The sequence below is a fragment of the Scyliorhinus torazame genome, chromosome 6, assembly GCF_047496885.1.
Source record: "Scyliorhinus torazame isolate Kashiwa2021f chromosome 6, sScyTor2.1, whole genome shotgun sequence".
NCBI classification, from domain to species: domain Eukaryota; kingdom Metazoa; phylum Chordata; class Chondrichthyes; order Carcharhiniformes; family Scyliorhinidae; genus Scyliorhinus; species Scyliorhinus torazame.
Window position 1 is genome coordinate 206,556,463 of NC_092712.1, and position 22,575 is coordinate 206,579,037.

General features: G+C 48.5%; 1 protein-coding gene across 6 annotated transcripts in view; it reads right to left on the reverse strand.

Moving 5' to 3' along the window:
• Positions 1-22,575, reverse strand: part of LOC140425238 (DNA topoisomerase 2-beta-like) — a 254,600-nt gene that overhangs the window by 214,669 nt on the left and 17,356 nt on the right. For 2 of the 6 annotated variants that reach the window (XM_072509325.1, XM_072509324.1), the window contains 2 exons: positions 5,385-5,569; positions 4,956-5,006 (listed from right to left, as the gene is read on the reverse strand). The exons of 2 other annotated variants lie outside the window; for them this stretch is intronic. The gene's annotated coding sequence lies outside the window, so the exon portion shown is untranslated. The remainder of the gene's footprint in view (positions 1-4,955; positions 5,007-5,384; positions 5,570-22,575) is intronic. 2 more of the 6 variants (XM_072509327.1, XM_072509326.1) reach the window with 1 other exon arrangement.

A 22,575-nucleotide genomic window follows, 5' to 3' on the forward strand; every position in this document is an offset into this window, starting at 1 on the left:
TTGCCCGTCTACTGAACTAATCATTAAGAGATGCCAAAAAGATGCATACTGACTCACCAAGAATAAAACAAACTTAACTAAAATTAATTGTGCTAAAAGGGAGAATACAAAGAAATTTTCCTTTCCAGTCTGTTAAAACGCTGATGTAAATACAATCGCAGTAGTTACACTAATTTGATTACTACATTGATTGCGGTGAATGCTGGGACAGTGAGTACATTTAAGGAGGGGTTACACATTTTTAATTAGTAATGGGTTGAAGGTTTACGGAGAACGGGCAGGACGGTGCGGTTGAGGCCATGCTGAGATCAGCCATGATTGTACTGAACAGTGAAATAGGCTCGAGAGGCTAAATTGTCTACTCTTCTCCTTGTTCTTATGATCTAAGAAATAACTATTCTGTCTAATTCCACCTTCCAGCTCTTAGTCTATAGCCCTGTAGATAACAACACCTCAAGCACAAATCTGGTGTTCTTGATTAATAAGGGGATCAGGGGTTATGGGGAGAAGGCAGGAGAATGGGGATGAGGAACATATCATAGAATCCTTACAGTGCAAAAGGAGGCCATTTGGCCCATCGAGTCTGCACCGGTCCTCGGAAAGAGCACCCCACCTAGGCCCAATCCCCCCACCCAATCCCTGTAACCCCACCAGGAACAATTTAGCATGGCCAATCCACCTAACCTGCACATCTTTGGACTGTGGGAGAAAACCAGAGCACCCCGAGGAAGCCCACAGACACGGGAAGAACATGCAAACTCCACACAGACAGCCACCCGAGGTCGGAATTGAACCCGAGTCTTTGGCGCTGTGAGGCAGCAGTGCCACCATGCCGCCCTATATCCGCCATGATCAAATGACGGACTTGATGGGCCGAACAGCCTAATTCTGATCCTATATCTTATAGACTTATGGTCTTATATGGCATACAATGTGTGCATGGTAGCATAGGGGTTATGTTACGGGACTACTAATCCAGAGGTCTGGACTAACGATCTACAGATAGGAGTTCAAAAATCCATTACAGCAGCCAGAGAATTTCAATTTAGTTAATATAAACAAATCTGGAATAAAATGCTCATGTTAACCATGAAAGTACTAGATAGTCATAAAAAACGTGGTTCACTAATGACCATTAGGGAATGAAACCTGCGATCCTTACCCTGTCGAGCCTATCTGATCCACAACAATGTGGTTAATTCTTTAACTGCCTTCTGAAATGGCCCAGCAAGCCAGTCATATCAAATTGCTACAAAAAAGCCAAATATGATTAAAATTAGACAGGCCACTCAGCATTGATCTAGGCAGCAGACATGACTAAGACACATCTAAAGCCCTGCAAAGTCTTCCACAGTAACATCTGGAAAAACCTTCACAACCTTTAAAAAGCACTTGGATGAGCACTTGAAACACCATCACATTCAAGGGTATGGGACAAGTGTTGGTAAATTGGATTAGCGCAAGATATGGGGTAGTTATTGTCGGTGCAGACTCGATGGCTTTTCTGCGCTGTAAGACTCTACGACACTAAAATTGGGAGAGTTGTCCCAGAGAAAGGTCAAGCAACAGCCTGAAAGTCATACTCACTTAATTATATCATACAGCCAATGCCCCAGGCCCCCTCCATTACCATCCTTGGGTGCATCAGGACAGCCCCATCAAAGGTGATGGCACAGCGGTGTACAGTCAGGCAGATGTGGCCTCTGGAAGTCTTCAACGCTGACTTGGACCCCAAGAAGTCTCATGGCATTAAGCCAAACATGGGCAAGGAAATCCACCGAATACCACCTACCACCTTCCCTCAACTGATAAGGAATGACTAAGTAGCATTATTGTCCAAGCTCGCTGAATTTTGAAGGTCACAGTCAGGCAGTGAAAGAATCAACAAGGGAAAAACCTACTTGACCTCATCCTCATCAACCTATCTGTCTCAATCACTCTGACAGTTTTGGTAGAAGTGACCGCTGCTCAGTCATTGTAGACCAATTTCTATCTTTACACTGAGGAATACCAGTACTAAATGGGATAAATCCAAAACAGTTCAAAACTGGACATCCATGAGGCACTGCAGGTATTCAGCTGCAGCAGAATTTTATTCAACTTCAATCTTAAGATCTGGCAAGAGGAGGACACTGAGCCAGGCAAGCAGCTAAACCTAGAGGAGAGCGTGAGTGGAGGACCCTAGGACAAGCAGTCAGCAACACCTGAAGGAGAGAGCAAGAGGAGGACCCCGAGACAGATTGCCAGCAGCACGTAGAAGGCAAGAGAGGAACCCCGAGAAAGGCAGTCAACAGAACCTTGAGTAGAAGGATTAAACAAATAAAAGCTGTACGAGAGTGTGGTTTTTGAAAACATCCAAGAGTGACGTCACAAGGGAAACAGAGGTTCATCAGCTGGGACCAGGAGCAAGCACGAGAGGAGTGGCGGCCTTGGTAAGTAGGACCATGTGAGTATTTCTACTGCAGTGTTTAAAGTAAAAAATTATCTTTAGCTTAGGCTAAGTAGTATTTACAGCATAAGAAGTAAGGCAATGTCCCTAGTATATTTAATATTCTGCAAACTAGAGGAAGTAAAGTCTGACAAAGTAAAGTCCAAGGGAGGCAGTGGCATTGTGGTATTGTCACTGGACTTATAATTCAGAGACCAGGGCAATATTCTCAGATCTCAGATAGTGAAATGTGAATTCAATAGAAATTTGGAATCAAAAGATTATCGTAAAAACCCATCAGGTACACTAATGTCCTTTAGGGAAGGCAATCTGCCATCCTTACCTTATTTGGTCTCCATATGACTCCAGATCCACCATCTTAAATGTCCCTCAAGGACAATTAGGGGCAGATAATAAATGCAGGCCTTGTCAGCGAGGCCGGATCCCATAAACTTGTTTTTTTTCTAAGTAATGGGTGTAATTTAAGGGTAGGTCATGGCAGGGCAGTTCGATCATGTGGAATGCTCCCCCTGGGCGACGCAGGAAGTCAGGAACACTACCAGTGTCCAGGGTGACCACAAGTGCAGGAAGTGTCTCCAGCTGCAGCTACTCAAATCCTTGTTTTGGAGCAGCAGCTGGAGTCACTGTGGAGCATTTGCATGGCTGACATCTTCATGGATGGCATGTACGATGAGGTGCTCACACCACCAGTAAAGAGTGCACAGGCAGCAAGGGAATGGATCACCACCAGACAGAGTAAAAACACTAGGCAAGTAGTGCGGGCGCCACCTGGGTCAATCTCCCTCTAACAGATTTTCCATTTTTGGATACTGCTGGGAGAGGAGATTTCTCAGGGGAATGCAGCAAGAGTCAAGTCCGTGGCATCACGAGTAGCTCAGCTGCAGGTGCTGGAGGGATGGAAGATTGATTGTGACAAGATCATGATAGGGGATTCTATCATAAGGGGAACAGATAGCTGTTTCTGCTGCTGCAGACGTGACACCATGATGGTATGCTCCCTCCACGGTGCCAGGTTCAAGGATGTGTTATGAATGTGGGAAGTTAATGAGATCAACAGTGAACCTGATATGAAAAGAAAATAACAGACAAGTAACAAGAGTAGCAGTTATCTAGAGAAATAATCAGATTAGCAGGAGTCTACTGAGGTGCGATTGGCCATATCAAAAACATTGTTTACCAGAGATAAGTTGGGCTATACAAATGAAAACTTCTAAAGGCAAGGAATTTGAGAGGTGGACAGTAAAATCTACCCACAAAGGAAATTATGAAAGAGATTGAACTGCTAGCACCCTCATTAGACAGCTAGTTGTCCATCCAACAGTGAGACAGGCGAGTTCCATTTCCGATCAGTCACGGAGGCTTGTTCCATCTAACATTTAGACCCAAAGAAGTTTGCAGATATTCCCTTCTAAAAGTCGCAGCTTTGTGCCTTCGCTGAAGCAGGAAGAGACGTTTTCCTATACTTGGTCACCTGAAGCTGTATGGTGTGGTAACTATTAACTGGATGTGACCTATGGAGTTATTAAAGTTGGATGTTGCTTGGGAAAGGGCATGTCTCGGAGTTCAGGGAATGTGGGTATATGTTGGGAACAAGAGGTAATTTCAGATAACATGGTGCATTTAGTTACTCGGTGCGTTTAGTTACTCACATACTTAAGTGTCATAATGTATATATTAGTCTTTTGTTATATGTTTTTTCTTTTTGTTTACTTTAATAAATATTCCTCATTAATTGTTTACACATCAACTGGTCTGGTTTCTCACTGAGTTGTACATTGTTTCTTCACATTGTTCCAAACAAAAATAAAGCACTAAGAACCAGTGTTTCAAGTTATCCTTCGCGTTTTTGAGACATTGCAGGTAACATCAGCGAGGTTCTTAACAGATATCACAGAGCGGCTGCAGGATACTCTGAAAGGGGAGGGTGAACAGTCAGACGTTGTGCTCTTATGTCAGTACCGAGGGATAAGATGCTCAAAGCAGAATATAGAGAGCTAGAGAATAAATTAAAAAGCAGGACAACAAAGGTAGTAATCTCAGGATTACTCTGTTCCACGTGTGAGATCAGGAATAGGAGAATAGACTGGATGAATGTGTTAATGGAGAGATGATGCAAGAGGGAGGACTTTAGATTCATGAGTCATTGGGACCAATTCTGGGGAAGTTGGGACACGTAAAAGCTGGATGGGTTGCACCCCAGCAGGACCGGGGTATTTGCTCGTACTATTGGGAAGGTTTAAACTAGAGTGCAGGGGGATGGGAACCCGAGCGGGGAGTTACAAGAGAGGGAAACAAAGACAGAAAAGTAGAAATCAAATGTTGAAGGCAGAGGAAACAAGGACTAATAGCAAACAGGGCCATTTTACAAAATAAGATGTTTAAAAATGTTAACAAGAAAAAACTAAAAGTACTGCATCCGAATGCATGGAACATTCACAATAAGGTTGACAAATTAACAGTGCAAGTAGTTGTAAACATATTGAATACCGGAACAGGCTCAAAGTACCTTAAGACCTACTCCTGCATCTTTTTCTTATGTTCTAATGTTATGGTTTACCTGTAGGAACATAGCAACAGGATTAGAACATTCACCCTCTTGAGCCTCTACCACCATTCAATGACATCACGGCAGATCAGTATCCTAGCTCCATATCCCTTAAAATCCTTGACTAGTAAAATCTATCAATCTTCAGATTTAAAAATTGAATTAGATTCTGCAGCTTTTTGCAGAAAAGTTTCATTGTTCCACCACTCTGTGTGAAGTGTGTCCTAATTTGACTCCCGAATGGCCCGCCCAGTTTTAATTTGAAGGTTATGCCCCTTGTTCTACACTACACCAATAGTGGAAAATATTTCTACCCCTTCGGTTACTTTTAAAATCCAGAAACTTCAATCAAATCACCCCTTAACCTCAATAGGAATATATATTACTTACCCTTACATCAGCATACACCTCGTCAATTTATTTTCATTATCACATTGATACAGGAATTTATAATGGAAACTGACATAAACTTGTCATACTGTAATTACATCCTTCCGCTAGAGATGGTGCTGTAGTGCCTCTGTTTTGCAGCTCCCAGCTCCAACCAACTTATTTCCAAATTATTGTATGTTTTGCTATAAAAGAGCAGAAATATGACAAAATTTGGAAAAGCAAATGGTCTCAACGTGCATGTTAATAGTGATATGCTGATATAAACATAATCCAAACAAACTGCTGACATTGAGAACTGCGAAAGACTTCCTCTTCTTGGAACTCCAATCCCATCTCCAAACCCTAAATATATGAGTAACTTTAACAGATTTTTCCAATGTTAACTTAATGCCCAGAGGTTGGAGAAGACCTGTTAAAACTTATAAAAAAGTATCATGTATGTCAAGTCTGTGATCAGAGAGAATACTGAACAGCAGAATATCCTTCTGAACTGTCCAACAGCTGAAATCATTTAGCACTTTCTGCAAGAATAATCCAGTCCAAACCATGTAACAAAACTGAGTCAAAGAAAACAACAATTAATCACATAGAGATTATGCACAAGACAGGAAATTTAACATAAAATATTCCACAATAGTTAAATATCTTCAATCTGAGATGCCAGCCATGATAATGGTTCAGATTTCAACTTGGCACTGTATCTAACAGCATATAACATTAATCAGACTTGCTCGGATCTGTCCATCTCTCCACCTGACCTTCTCAAAGTCTGTTTGTCTCTCAGCCTCACAGAGTTTGTCTATCTAATTCTCTCTCACACCCCCACAAAGTCTCTCGCTTCCCACTCCTCTTTGGAGTCACTCTCCCTCCGAGTCTCTCTCTCCTTCATTCTTTCCCACCCCCTTGGAGCCCTCCCTCACTCTGGTATGGATTTTCACTCCGGAGCCCTTTAAAAGTGAAGGCAAGTCCCAATTTTCTGATTCCCAACCCCATTTTCAAGAGTGCATTTAAGGGGTACGGTCTATATATTTTTCCATCTTTCTCATCCCCTCAAAATCTTTCTCTCGCCCTCTCTCCCCCTCAAAGTCACTCTCCTTCTCCCAACTCTTTGCAAGTCTCTCTCCCTCACACACATAGACCCCCCCTAGGAGACTGTCTATCTCCCCCGCTCCCTTGGAGTCTATCTCCCTCTCTTCCCTGCCCCCCCTCTCTCTTTCCCCATCACTCACACCTCATCAAGGTTGACTGTCTGTCTTGCTCCCTCTTACATTTAGAGGTCCATCGCTCTCACCCCCCCAGAGGCTCGCACCCTCAGGAATTGTCAGACTGTATTCCTCTTTATCAGTCCCACAAAGGATGTTTGTCTGTCTCTCTTTCTCACCATCTCAGAGGTTATCTCACTCTCTCTCTCTCCCACTCTCCCTTTCTCAGTCCCTCACAGACGGTCGTTCTCAGTTCCTCAGGACCTGTCCCTTTCTCTTACCCGATCAGGCCATCAGCCTTTCCCTCACACTCTTCCACTCTCCTTCTCATACCCTCATCAACTGTCTTAACCTCTCGCTCTCCCACTCGCTTGGGGTCTGTCCTTCTCACTCTATCTCCCTCCCCACTCTCTCTCGCTTGTAATCTCTCAAACCCCCTCAGAATCTTCTGACAGTCTATCTATCTGGTTGTGTCTCTCTCTCAGCCCCTCAGAAACTGCCCGTCACACTCAGAGGCCATCTGTGTCAGTCTCTATCTCGCCCGCCCTCTCTCAGCCTCGCCCGCTCTCCCTCTCTCAGCCTCGCCCGCTCTCCCTCTCTCAGCCTCGCCCGCTCTCCCTCTCTCAGCCTCGCCCGCTCTCCCTCTCTCAGCCTCGCCCGCTCTCCCTCTCTCAGCCTCGCCCGCTCTCCCTCTCTCAGCCTCGCCCGCTCTCCCTCTCTCAGCCTCGCCCGCTCTCCCTCTCTCAGCCTCGCCCGCTCTCCCTCTCTCAGCCTCGCCCGCTCTCCCTCTCTCAGCCTCGCCCGCTCTCCCTCTCTCAGCCTCGCCCGCTCTCCCTCTCTCAGCCTCGCCCGCTCTCCCTCTCTCAGCCTCGCCCGCTCTCCCTCTCTCAGCCTCGCCCGCTCTCCCTCTCTCAGCCTCGCCCGCTCTCCCTCTCTCAGCCTCGCCCGCTCTCCCTCTCTCAGCCTCGCCCGCTCTCCCTCTCTCAGCCTCGCCCGCTCTCCCTCTCTCAGCCTCGCCCGCTCTCCCTCTCTCAGCCTCGCCCGCTCTCCCTCTCTCAGCCTCGCCCGCTCTCCCTCTCTCAGCCTCGCCCGCTCTCCCTCTCTCAGCCTCGCCCGCTCTCCCTCTCTCAGCCTCGCCCGCTCTCCCTCTCTCAGCCTCGCCCGCTCTCCCTCTCTCAGCCTCGCCCGCTCTCCCTCTCTCAGCCTCGCCCGCTCTCCCTCTCTCAGCCTCGCCCGCTCTCCCTCTCTCAGCCTCGCCCGCTCTCCCTCTCTCAGCCTCGCCCGCTCTCCCTCTCTCAGCCTCGCCCGCTCTCCCTCTCTCAGCCTCGCCCGCTCTCCCTCTCTCAGCCTCGCCCGCTCTCCCTCTCTCAGCCTCGCCCGCTCTCCCTCTCTCAGCCTCGCCCGCTCTCCCTCTCTCAGCCTCGCCCGCTCTCCCTCTCTCAGCCTCGCCCGCTCTCCCTCTCTCAGCCTCGCCCGCTCTCCCTCTCTCAGCCTCGCCCGCTCTCCCTCTCTCAGCCTCGCCCGCTCTCCCTCTCTCAGCCTCGCCCGCTCTCCCTCTCTCAGCCTCGCCCGCTCTCCCTCTCTCAGCCTCGCCCGCTCTCCCTCTCTCAGCCTCGCCCGCTCTCCCTCTCTCAGCCTCGCCCGCTCTCCCTCTCTCAGCCTCGCCCGCTCTCCCTCTCTCAGCCTCGCCCGCTCTCCCTCTCTCAGCCTCGCCCGCTCTCCCTCTCTCAGCCTCGCCCGCTCTCCCTCTCTCAGCCTCGCCCGCTCTCCCTCTCTCAGCCTCGCCCGCTCTCCCTCTCTCAGCCTCGCCCGCTCTCCCTCTCTCAGCCTCGCCCGCTCTCCCTCTCTCAGCCTCGCCCGCTCTCCCTCTCTCAGCCTCGCCCGCTCTCCCTCTCTCAGCCTCGCCCGCTCTCCCTCTCTCAGCCTCGCCCGCTCTCCCTCTCTCAGCCTCGCCCGCTCTCCCTCTCTCAGCCTCGCCCGCTCTCCCTCTCTCAGCCTCGCCCGCTCTCCCTCTCTCAGCCTCGCCCGCTCTCCCTCTCTCAGCCTCGCCCGCTCTCCCTCTCTCAGCCTCGCCCGCTCTCCCTCTCTCAGCCTCGCCCGCTCTCCCTCTCTCAGCCTCGCCCGCTCTCCCTCTCTCAGCCTCGCCCGCTCTCCCTCTCTCAGCCTCGCCCGCTCTCCCTCTCTCAGCCTCGCCCGCTCTCCCTCTCTCAGCCTCGCCCGCTCTCCCTCTCTCAGCCTCGCCCGCTCTCCCTCTCTCAGCCTCGCCCGCTCTCCCTCTCTCAGCCTCGCCCGCTCTCCCTCTCTCAGCCTCGCCCGCTCTCCCTCTCTCAGCCTCGCCCGCTCTCCCTCTCTCAGCCTCGCCCGCTCTCCCTCTCTCAGCCTCGCCCGCTCTCCCTCTCTCAGCCTCGCCCGCTCTCCCTCTCTCAGCCTCGCCCGCTCTCCCTCTCTCAGCCTCGCCCGCTCTCCCTCTCTCAGCCTCGCCCGCTCTCCCTCTCTCAGCCTCGCCCGCTCTCCCTCTCTCAGCCTCGCCCGCTCCCCCTTTCTCAGCCTCGCCCTCTCTCCCTTTCCCAGCCTCGCCCTCTCTCCCTTTCCCAGCCTCGCCCTCTCTCCCTTTCTCAGCCTCGCCCTCTCTCCCTTTCTCAGCCTCGCCCTCTCTCCCTTTCTCAGCCTCGCCCTCTCTCCCTTTCTCAGCCTCGCCCTCTCTCCCTTTCTCAGCCTCGCCCTCTCTCTCCCTTTCTCAGCCTCGCCCTCTCTCTCCCTTTCACAGCCTCCCTTTCACAGCTTCTCTCTCCCTTTCACAGCTTCTCTCTCCCTTTCACAGCTTCTCTCTCCCTTTCACAGCTTCTCTCTCCCTTTCACAGCTTCTCTCTCCCTTTCACAGCTTCTCTCTCCCTTTCACAGCTTCTCTCTCCCTTTCACAGCTTCTCTCTCCCTTTCACAGCTTCTCTCTCCCTTTCACAGCTTCTCTCTCCCTTTCACAGCTTCTCTCTCCCTTTCACAGCTTCTCTCTCCCTTTCACAGCTTCTCTCTCCCTTTCATCAGCTTCTCTCTCCCTTTCACAGTCTCTGTCTCCCTTTATTAGTCTCTCTCCCTCTTTCTCAGTCCCTCAGAGATGTCCCCTCTCTTTTTCTCATCTCCCTCAAAGACTGTCTACACTTGCCTCTCATTCTGTCTCACCCCTAGAGGCTGTCCAGCTCTGTCTCTCCCTCCCCGAGACTGTCTCCCCTCTCTCTCACTCCCTCAAAGACTGTCCGTCCAGCTCTCTCACGGCCTCAGCGACTTTCCGCCTCTCTCTCACGCCCTCAAACTGTCCGCCCCCCCCTTTCTCTTATGCCCTCAGAGACTGTTCGTCCTTCTCTCATGCCCTCAAGAGAATGTCTATCCCACTCTCTCTCGCCCTCAGAGACTGTCTGTCCCTTTCTCTCTCACGCTCAGAGACTTTCTGTCCCTCTTTCTCTCTAGCCCTTCAGAGACTGTCTGTCTCTTTCTCATATCTCCTTTGGGGCTGTCTCCCCTTTCTCTCTCATTCCCTCAGAGACGGTCTGTCCCTCTCTCTCTCTCACCCCACAGAGACTGTCTGTCGCTCTCTCTCACCCTACAGAGGCTGTCTGTCCCTCTTTCTCTCACCCACCCCTCAGCAACATACAATGTGGCGCAGCCTGAGGATGGGAAGTTTTAAAAAACAACAAAAGGTGACCACAAAATAATAATGAATGGGGAGGAGATAAACTATGAGGGTAAATTAGCAGGTAATCAACAAGTGCATCACAAAAGCTGCAGTTGTTATGCCCAAGCTAAGTAAGAGTGTCTGAAACAAGCCCGGGACTAGACGGATACCCGATTGAGTTCTATACAAAGTTTTCCAGGCTGTTGGGGCTGCTTCTGGTAAAGGCTTTTAATGAGTCAAAGTAGCGGGGAGTGCTCCCCCAACGCCATCGCAGGCATCGATTTCCCTTATTTTGAAACACGATAAGGATCCGGAGAGCTGTGGGTTGCTTAGGCCAATCTCCCTGCTAAATGTGGATGCGAAATTGCTGGCAAAGGTCTTGGCCGCACGTGTAGAGAATTGTGTTCCGGGGGTAATAGGGGAGGATCAGACGGCATTTGTTAAGGGACGACACCTGACGTCCAACCTTAGGCGGCTCCTTGACGTAATAATGATGCCTGTGGAGGGGCGCGAGGTCGAAATGGTGGTGGTGGATGCAGAAATGGGCTTTGATCGGGTGGAGTGGCAATATCTGTGGAAGGTCCTGGAAAGGTTTGGGTTTGGGCAGTGATTTGTGGATTGGGTCCAGTTGCTATATCAGGCACCAGTGGCAAGTGCAAGGACAAACCGGGTTTGATCAGAATATTTTAGCCTGTGTCGGGGGACGAGATAGGGGTGTCCACTCTCCCCATTATTGTTTGCCCTGGCCATAGAGCCTTTGGCAATGGCGCTGCGAGCATCGAACATTTGGCAGGGGATAGTGAGAGGGGGTGGAACATAGGGTCTCGCTCTTTGCAAACGATCTGCTCCTTTACATAACGGACCCGTTGGGGAGGATTATGGGGATATTGGAGGAATTTGGCTGGTTTTCAGGTTACAAACTGAATATGGACAAGAGTGAGGCTTTTGCGATCCAGGCAAGTGGGCAGTAGAGGAGACTGAGGGAAATGCCGGTCAAGGCGGTGGGAGTTTTAGGTATCTGGGTATTCAAGTGGAAAGAGACTGGGGTCAGCTTCACAAATTAAATTTGGGCAGGTTGATAGAGCAAATGAAAGGAACTTCCAAAGGTGGGACGTGCTCCCGCTGTCATTGGCGGGGAGGGTACAGACTGTGAAAATGACAGTCCTCCAGAGATTGCTATTCGTGTTTCAGTGTCTTCCAATTTTCATGCCCAAGGCATTTTTTAGGAAGATGAATGCGGTGATCTCGGGTTTTATATGGGCCGAGAAAGCCCCACGGGTGAAGAAGGTCCTACTTGAGTGGGGGCGCAGGGAGGAAGGGCTTGACTCTTCCGAACTTTATTATTTATTACTGGGCAGCTAATATATCGATGGTTAGGAAGTGGGTAGTGGAGGAGAGGTTGGTGTGGGAGGGAGTGGATGCGGCACCTCGCAAGGTAGCACGGTAGCATTGTGGATAGCACAATTGCTTCACAGCTCCAGGGTCCCAGGTTAGATTCCGGCTTGGGTCACTGTTTGTGTGGAGTCTGCACACCCTCCCCATGTGTGCGTGGGTTTCCTCCGGGTGCTCCGGTTTCCTCCCACAGTCCAAAGATGTGCAGGTTGGTGGATTGGCCATGATAAATTGCCCTTAGTGTCCAAAATTGCCCTTAGTGTTGGGTGGGGTTACTGGGTTATGGGGATAGGGTGGAGGTGTTGACCTTGGGTAGGGTGCTCTTTCCAAGAGCCAGTGCAGACTCGATGGGCCGAATGGCCTCCTTCTGCACTGTAAATTCTATGATAATCTATGATAATCTAAGGGCACGAGTTTAAGTCTTTGTTAACGGCACCTCTGCCGTTCTCGCTGGTTCAGTACTCCACAAGTGGTAGTGGCAGCCCTGAGAGTGTGGGGGCAATGGAGGCAGCATGTGAGACTGGAGGGGGCGTTGGTTGGTCACCAGTTCGCTCCGGGGGCGTTGGACGGAGGCTTCAGGAGGTGGCAGCGGGCAGGGATCGAGAGATTTGGAGATCTCTTCATTGAGGCGGGTTTCCCGAGCTTGGAGGAGCTAAAGGAGGAGTTTGAGTTGTCGGGGGGAATGGGTTCCGGCACTTACAAGTGCAGGATTTTGGCCGGAGGTAGGTTCCGGGCTTTCCTTGCCTTCCACTAAGGGGGCTACAGGATAAGGTGATGTCAACAACAGAGGTCGGGGAGGGTCTCGGAAATATATAAGGAGTTGATGGAATGGGAAGGGGTTCCAATAGGGGAGGTTAAGAGGAAATGGGAGGAAGAGTTGGGAGGGGAGTCGGAAGTCGGGTTATGGGAGGAGGCCCTGAGGAGAGTCAATGAATCCTCGTCGTGTGCCAGGCATAGCCTGATCTAATTAAAGGTGGTCCACAGGGCTCATATGACTGTCGCCCGGATGAGTAGGTTTTTTGAGGTTGAGGTCAGGTGTGGGCGGTATGGGGGAAGTCCTGCGAATCATGTGTATATATTTTGGGCGTATCCGCGGCTGAGGGGATTTTGGCAGGGATTTTCAGATGTCATGTCAGAGGTCCTGGAAGGGAGGGTGACTCCGAGTCCAAAGAGGACAATATCTGGAGTATCGGAAGATCCGGGAGCCCGAGGGGGGGGGGGGGGGGGTAGGGAATCTAATGTATGGGTCTATGCTTGGGTAAGGGGGGGGAGGGTTGAGTATGTTAGTGTGGGGTTTTTGTGTGTGTTGGATCTCTTTGTTTAAAATGTTAAAATTATAAATGCCTCAATAAAATATTTTCTTTAAAAAAAAGTGTCTGAAACAACAGCACCCTGAAGGAAAACAGCAAACTGAGAGTCGACCAAGCCCTCATCATCAATGCACTCCTCGGCAGTGGGAAGACCTGGACAACATATGCTAGGCTGGCAAAACTGCTGAACAATTTGCACCTTTGCTGTCTCAGATATATGCTTGGCATCTCTTGGGTAAATAAGGTCACAAACACGGCCCAATAACTAATTTTCAAGCTAACAATGTCTATGCTGGCTGAACCACATTCATCGGATGGATGACGGGCAAGTTCCCAAAGATTTCTGTATGGTGAACTAGCTAGTGGGCCACAGCCTCCTGGCATTCATACCTCCCCTACAAGGACATATATTTTTGTTAATAATCTAATAGTGTTTGTATTTGTGTTTAACATTTAACTTCAAGTATTGTTTAACCTTCTAAGTCATGTCCAAAGGCCTAAGTAGGGGGTTAGAAACTATCTACTGGCATCAGCTGCAAGAGTTAATTAAATAATTAAGGACACCAGCTGGAACTGCTCTTGCTGTACCTGGGCTCAGCTAGTCCCTTTGTTCAAAACATGTCAATTCAGACACACTGTGCGACCAGCATTGATTGCAACTTCAGACAGTGTGTAGAAGTTTGGTGAGGAAATTTAGTGAGGAGGGGAGGATGGTGCTTCTTTGCTTTTCCAATTTTTACGGACTGTAGGAATTGGTTTCTGCCATACTACAGGGGAGATGATGAGCTGTTTGTGAATATCCGTTAAGTGGTCAACGTCTATTTTCCAGAGGTTTAAAATTGCATTATAATTTGCAATAAGATTAAAACATATTTACAAGAAAATAAATAAGTGAATACAATAATTAAGTAATTAAGTAAAGTTCATAAGTATGGCAGGGCAGGTGATGTGTCAAAGCTGCAGCATGTGTGAGCTCATGGATACTGGTGTTATCCAGGGCAAGCAGGTCTGCAGTAAGTGTGCATGGTTTGAGAAGCTTTGATTCAATGCCATTGAGCTGGAGGTTGAGCTGTGGACACTGCAACATCATCAGGGAGGATGAGTTACCTTTACGCTTTGTTTCAGATGGTGGTCACACCCCTTATGATAGAATCTTCTGGTTTGGAAAGTGGCCAGGGACAGGAGGGTGTGACTGCTGCTCAAGCAGGTAAAGGGCCAAGCGGACTGGAGTGCAGAAGTGTCAGCATCCAACAGGTTTGAGGTTCTTTTAGCTTGTTTGGATGAGAGTGGGGATTGTAGGGTGGATGGGCTGACCAGTGAATGGTACCAGATGCCATTCAAGTGAGGGGACCACTAAGATTGTAGTGGTAGTAGGGGACAGTCTAGTGAGGGGGATTGACACTGTGCTCTGTAGCAAGAAGCGAAAGTCCAGGTGGCTGTGTTGCCTGGCTGGTGCTAGGATTTGGGACATCTGTTGCGGGCTGGAGAGGAACTTGCAATGGGAGGGTCCCATTGTCGTGGTTCACGTATGTAACAACGACATATGTAGAACAAGGAAAGACGTTCTGCATAGAGAGTTTGAGGATTTAGGCGGCAAATTAAACAACAGAGCCTCCAAGATTATAATCTCTGGATTATTACCTGGGCTGCATGCAAATTGGCCTAGGGTGCATTAAATGAGAGAGATGAATACGCAGCTCAAAGGCTGGTGTGGGAATTGTGGATTTTGGTTTGTGAGACACTGACATTAGTACTGGGGAAAGTATCGTTGGGACGGCCTATATCTGAACCACGTTGGGACCAGTGTTCCTGAAAACTGTATAACTGGGGAAGTAGACAGGGCTTTAAAGTAAACGGAGAGGGGGATTGTTCCGGAGAGAGGATACGTAGGCTTATGAAGCAAAATGACATGTCAGCATTGCAAGGCAGCTGTATTGGCAATGATACCCAGAGTGTGACAGGATGAAACAGATGTACAAACAGCAGATAGGGTCAAAGGGGGAAAAAATGGTAAAAAGGCAAAATTAATGGCTCGTTATTTAAATGAGTGAAAATTGGGCATGAAATAAGTGAATTAACTCATAAATTGAGGTTAGTGGAAATGATCTTATAACCTTTTATTTATTCGTTCATGGGATGTAAGTGTCTCTGGCTGGGACAACATTTATTGCCTAATTGCTCTCGAACTTGGTGATTTATTAAGCCATTTCAAAGGGCAGTTAAGAGTCAATCACATAACTGTGGATCTGGAGTCACATGTAGGCCAGACCAGGTAAGGACAACGGATTCCCTTTCCTAAAGGACATAAAGGTTTTTACAACAATCGATAATGGTTTCATGGTCAGCATTAGACCTTTAATTCTAGATTTTTACGGAATTAAAATTTCACCATCTGTCGTGATGGGATTCGAACCCGGGTCCCAGAGCATTGTCCTTGTTCTTTGGATTAATAGTCCAGCAACAATACCATTATGCCAAGGGTAGCACGGTGGCACAGTGGTTAGCACTGCTTCCTCACGGCGCCGAGGTCCCAGGTTCGAATCCTGGCCCAGGGTCACTGTCTGTGTGGAGTTTGCATATTCTCCCCGTGTCTGTGTGAGTTTCACCCCATAACCCAAAGATGTGCAGGGTAGGTGGATTGGCCACGCTAAAATGTCCCTTAATTGGGAAAAAAAAATTGAGTACTCCAAATTAAAATAAATAAACAATACCATTATGCCATGCCTTCCCTATTGCAGAGATGTGGTTACAAGAAGATCAAAGCTAGGAACTAAATATTCAGGGATATGTGACTTTTTGTAAGGACAGGCCAGAAGAAAAGGGTGGTGGGGTAGCTTTGTTAGTATGAGATGGAATAAGGATGATAGCAAGAAATGATCTTGGATCAAAAGATGTAGAATCCATACGAGTGGAGGTAGGAAATAACAAGGGCATGAAAACATCGGTGGGAATAGTCGAGAGGTCCCCTAACTGCAGCTACACTGTAGGACAGAGAATAAATCAGGAGAAATGAGGGCACCTAACAAAATCAGTATCACAGAATCCCAAAATAATAGTGCAGAAGAGGCCCATCTGCCCATCGAGACTGCACATGAAAAACACCTGACCTGCCTACTTAATCCGATTTGCCAGCACTTGGCCCATAGCCTTGAATGTTATGACATGCCAAGTGCTCATCCAGGTAAGTTTTTAAAGGATGTGAGGCAACCCACCTCTACCACCCTCCCAGGCAGTGCATTCCAGACTGTCACCACCTATTGGGTTAAAAGATTTTTCCTCAAATACCCCTTTATCCTGCACCTCACCTTGAATTTGTGTCGCCTCGTAACTGACCTTTCAACTAAGGGAAACAGCTGCTCCCTATCCACACTGTCCATGCCACTCATAATTTTGTACACCTCAATCAGGTCGCCCCCTCGATCTTCTCTGCTTCAGTGAAAACAACACAAGCCTATCCAACCTCTCTTCATAACTTAAATGTTCCATCCCAGGCAACATCCTGGTGAATCTCCTCTGCACCCACTCCAGTGTAATCACGTCCTTCCTATAATGTGGCAATCAGAATTGCACACAGAACTCCAGCTGTGGCCTCTTCAAAGTTCCATACAATTCCAACATGACCTCCCTGCTTTTGTAATCTATGCCAAGATTGATAAAGGCAATGGTCCCAGTTACTAAAGCAGCCATCTGTCATCAAGCCAATTTTGAATCCACCTTATCAAGTTTGCCTGTATCCCAAGTGCATTTGCCTTCTTCATGTGGGACCTTGTTAAAGGCTTGCTGAAATCCATGTAAGCTACATCAACTGCACCACCCTCATCTTACACCTTACCTAGCACGTACGAGGGGAACAAATCAACGGAGGCATTAGTACAGTAAGTGCAGGATGGAGCTTAAGAAAGCAATTAGGGGGGCAAAGAAGGGATATGAGAACGCGCTGGCTGGTAAAAGAAAGGAAAATCCCAAGATATTCTATAAGTATAAGAATATCAGTGGGAAGAGGATACCCAGACAAAGAATAAGGCCCATTAGGGACCAATAGGGAAATATGTGGGTGGAGCCAGAGGACATTGGTCGTGTTAAATTAATACTTCCCATCAATCTTCACCCAAGAGAATGAGGAGGTAGAAAAGGAATTTGGGGGAGGAAACTGTGAGGTTCTTGAGCAGATTGTCATAGGGAGTGACAAGGTATCGGAGGTGTTGGCAGGCTTAAAAGTGGACAAATCCAATCGAGCTCTCGCTACACTGAGGTGTTCCGGCGAGCGGACCCTCTCTGTGTAGAAAACAGGGCTACATGCGGTCTCGGCTGCACATTCCCCACCAAGGCCCCTTATTCAATTTGAGTGATGTTTTCTCGCCATATGTTTCTCGGCGCTCACTATGAGACTTTGTTCCCATTTAGTTGAATTGCACCCATCATCTCTCCTTACCTCAGTAACTTATGGACACCCGGTGGCGGCCACGGAGTGAGCGGTCGCACATTTGGTGGCTCCCGCTCAAGACGGTATTTTTTGGTCTTTTCTCCATCTGAAAGGCGAAGTATTTGACAGCAAGAGGTACAAAAGTGCCTGTAGAAGGTTTTACTCCACTGGTCTGGCTGGTGGATGGATCCACAAACTAGGAGTGGGGTGAGAAGAAAGAAGCTGCTGAAACAGGACAGTCTTCATGGTGCGCCACAGGATAAGATGGTGGAGGGCAAGGAGGCTACTCTGCCCGCCCAGTGGTCAACAAAGCAGCGAGGAGAGTTTCTGAACACAAAGTTCAGTCAGCAGAGGAAGGAGGCACTGGAAGACCTGGCCAAAGTGGTGGAACAGATTAAGTCAGGGATTGAGAGAGTAGAGCAGGGGCTGGAGTCCCATGGTCGGGCGATCCAGAAGGTGGCGGAGGCAGTGAGGGAGCATGAGGAGCAATTGTCCTCGTTGGTGGTCAAGGTGGGGGTGATGCGGGAGACCCAACAGAGGCTGAAGGAGAAGGTGGAGGATCTGGAGAATCCAAAAGACAAAATCTGAGGATCGTGGGGTAACGAAGGAGGCCGGCATGTACGTGACAAAATGTTGGAGAAGCTGATAGGGGAGGGGGCCTTTGACCGGCCCCTGGAGATTGACCGAGCGCATAGGGCACCGATGAGGAGGCCGCAAGCAGGCAAATCTCCAAGGGCGATGGTGATGCGGTTGCACCATTTTCTGGATAAGGAGAAGATCCTCTGATGGGCGAGGTAGATGAGTGCACCTGGGAAGGGAACAAGGTGCGGGTGTACCAGTACCTAGGAGCAGAACTGCCGAAGAGGAGGGCTGGGTGTAACAGGGTCAAGGCTGCCCTTAAGAAGGGGGTGAAGTTCAGAGTACTGTCCATTGCCCGCCTCTGGGTGACTTTGCAGAAGCGCGAGTACTATTTTGGCATGCCAGAAGAGGCGATGGCGTTCATGAGGGACAATGGACTGGGAGGAGAGTGAGGACATTGATCTTTGGAGGTGCTTGTGTGTGTTTGTTTGTTTGATTTTTAATTTTCCCTTTGAAGAGTTTTTTTTTGTTGTTTTGATGGCGGGGCCTTTGGAGGGCAGGCTGCTCATGGGGGAACACAGAGGGTGAGTGCACCTTCTGTGGCTCTTTAGGGGGGTATAGACACGTGTGGGGAAGGTTAGAGACCTTGGGCTGGGCCACTATGCTAGCTGAGAGGTTAGTTAACAGGAGTGAAGTGGGGGTTTGGCAGGAGATAGGAGTAGTGGTGGGGATGGGGCTGATGTTTTGCTTCAGAGTGGAGGGGGGGGGGGGGGGGGGGGGGGGGAAAGAGTTGCTAACAAGGATGTGATTGATGTAGCGCAGTTGGAAAAGGATCGATGACGGTGAACATCCAAGGGTGGGCCTGGAAGGTCGTATGACATGAACCAGAGACTGGCCCAAAAAGGGGTATGGCTGATGGCTGGGGGGGGGGGGGGGGAGGGAGGGGGAATGGGTCGAATCTCGAACAACGATGAGTCAGAATACAGGAGGGAAATAGAGAATCTAGTGGAGTGGTGTAAAGGCAACCATCTCTCCCTCAATATCAGCAAAACTAAAGAGCTGGTCATTGACTTCAAGAAGCAAAGTATCGTACACACCCCTGTCTGCATCAATGGTGCCGACTTGGAGATGGTTGACAGCTTCAAATTCCTCAGTGTGCACATCACCAACAATCTGTCCTGGTCCACCTGCGTCGCCGCTATGACCAAGAAAGCACAACAACACGTATACTTCCTCAGGAAACTAAGGAAATTCGGCATGTACATATTGACTCTTACCAACTTTTACAAATGCACCATAGAAAGCATCCTATCTGGCTACATCACAGCCTGGTATGGCAACTGCTCGACGCAAGACCGTAAGAAACTACAGAGAGTCGTGAACACAGCCCAGTCCATCTCGCAAACCCGCCTTCCATCCACTGACTTGTCTACACCTCCCGCTGCCATGGGAAAGCGGGCAGCATAATCAAAGACCCCTCCCACCTGGCGTATTTACTCTTCCAACTTCTTCTATCGGGCAAGAGATCTAAAAGTCTGAGAACATGCACTAACAAATTCAAAAACAGCTTCTTCCCCGCTGTTATCAGACTCCTAAACGACCCTCTTACGAACTGATCGGAACTCTTCACACATCTTCTCTACTGAGTAGTACTACACTCCTGTATGCTTCTCCCGATGCCTGTGTCTATGTATTTAGATTGTGTATTTATGTTTGCCTTATGTTTTTTTTTCATGTACAGAATGATCTGTCTGAACTGTACTCTGAACAATACTTTTCACTGCACTTCAGTACACGTGACAATAGACAAATCCAATCCAATCTGGAGCAGTGCAGGTCGTATCGCCCGATATTGTCACTGAATATAGACGGCAAGTTGTTGGCGAAGGAGTTGGCTTTGCGAAACGAGGACTGCGTCCCGGGAGTGATAGGCGAGGATCAAACGGTGTTCGTGAAAGGGAGGCAGTTTTTGGCGAATGTTAGGAGGCTACTCAATGCAATTATGATGCCTTCAGAGGGGCAGGAGGTCATAGAGTCATAGATGTTTACAGCATGGAAACAGGTCCTTCAGCCCACCTTGTCCATGCCTCCCAGTTTCTATCACTAAGCTAGTCCCACTTGCCCGCATTTGGCCCGTATCCCTCTATACCGATCCTGCCCATGTTACTGTCTAACTGTTTTTTAAAGGAAAAAATTGTATCCGCCTCTATCACTGCCTCTGGCAGCTCATTCCAGATGCTCATCACCCTGTGTGAAGAAATTTCCCCTCTGGTCTCTTTTGTATCTCTCCCCTCTCACCTTAAACCTATGCCCTCTAGTTCGAGACTCCTCTACCTTTGGGAAAAGATGTTGACTATCTACCTTATCTATGCTCCTCATTATTTTATAGACCTCTATAAGATCACCCCTAAGCCTCCTACGCTCCAGGGAAAAAAGTCCCAGTCTATTCAGCCTCTCCTTATAACTCAGACCATCAAGTCCTGGTAGCAACCTCGTAAATCTCTTCTGCACTCTTTCTAGTTTAATAATATCCTTTCTATAATAGGGTGTACACAGTATTCCAAGTGTGGCCTTACTAATGCCTTGTACAACTTCAACAAGACGTCCCAACTCCTGTGTTCAATATCCTGACCAATAAAACAGAGTATGCTGAATGCCTTCTTCACCACCCTATCCACCTGCGACTCCACTTTCAAGGAGCTATGAACCTGTACCCCTAGATCCCTTTGTTCTGTAACTCTCCCCAACTCCGTACCATTAACTGAGTACGTCCTGCCCTGATTTGATCAACCAAAATGCATCACCTCACATTTATCCAAATTAAACTCCATCTGCCAATCATCGGTCCACTGGCACAATTGGTCAAGATCCTGTTGCAATCTTATATAACCTTCTTCACTATCCACTATGCCACCAACTTTGGTGTCATCTGCAGACTTATTAACCATGCCTCCTACATTTTCATCCAAATCATTAATATATATAACAAATAACAGTGGACCCACACCAATCCCTGAGGCACACCGCTGGTCACAGGCCTCCAGTTTGAAAAACAACCCTCCACAACCACCCTTTGGCTTCGGTTGCCAAGCCAATTTTGTATTCAAGTGGCTACCTCACCCTGGATTCCGAGAGATTTAACCTTTTGCAACAACCTAACATGCGGTACCTTGTCAAAGGCCTTGTTAAAGTCCATGTAAACAACGTCGACCACACTGCCCTCCTCTACCTTCTTGGTTACCCCTTCTAAAAACTCAATCAAATTGGTGAGACATGACTTTCCCCTTACAAAGCCATGCTGACTTTCCCTAATTAGCCCTTGCCTGTCTAAATGCCTGTAGATCCTGTCCCTCAGAATACCTTCTAACAATTTACCCACTACAGAAGTAAGGCTCCCTGGTCTGTAGTTCCCAGGCTTATTCCTACAGCTCTTCTTAAACAAGGCACAACATTTGCTGTCCTCCAAACTTCAGGCACCTCTCCTGTGGCTGTCGATGATTCAAATCTCAGCTAGGGGGCAGGCAATTTCATCCCTAGCCTCCCACAACGTCCTGGGATACATTTCATCAGGTCCCGAGGATTTATCCATCTTAATGCGCTTTAATACCTCCAGCACCTCCTTCTCTGTAATATGTACACTCCTCAAGACATCACTTTTTATTTCCGCAATTTCCCCATCATTTGTGCCTTTCTCAACAGTAAATACTGACGAGAAATATTCATTTAGGACCTCTCCATCCCTTGTGGATCTGCACATAGATGACATTGTTTATCCTTAAGAGGCCTTACCCTTTCCCTAGTCACCCTTTTACCCTTTATGTAACTGTAAAAGCTCTTTGGATTTTCCTTTGCCTTATGGGGCATCTTGACAAATACATGAATAGGATGGGAATAGAGGGATACGGACCCAGGAAGTGTAGAAGATTGTAGTTTAGTCGGGCAGCATGGTCGGCACGGGCTTGGAGGGCCAAAGGGCCTGTTCCTGTGATGTACATTTCTTTGTTCTTATCTGCCAAGACAATCTCCTGTTCCCTTTTTGCCCTCCTGATTTCTCTCTTAACTTTACTCGGACAAGCCCTATAATCTTCAAGGGATCCACTAGACCCTAGCTGCTTATGCACGTCATATGCTCCTTCTTCCTTTTGACCATGGCCTCAATATCCTGAGCCATCCAAGGATCCCTCCTTCTACCAGCCTTATCCTTTATTCTAAGAGGAATGTGCTCACCCTGAACCCAAGTTAACACCTTTTCAAAAGATTCCCACTTACCAGCTGTCCCCTTGCCTGCAAATAGGCACCCCCTATCAACTTTTGAAAGTTCCCACCTAATGCCCTCGAAATTGGCCTTGCCCCAATTTAGAATTTTAACTTTTGGGCCAGAACTATCATTCTCCATAGCTATCTTAAAACTAATGGAATTATGGTCACTGGTCCCAAAGTGATCCCTCACCAACATTTGCGTCACCTGCCCTTATTCCCCAAGGGGAGGTCAAGTTTTGCCCACTCTCTAATCGGGCCAACCACATATTGAATGAGGAATTCTTCCTGCATACACTCGACAAATTTCTCTCCATCCAAACCCCTACTACTATGGCTATCCCAGTTAATGTTGGGA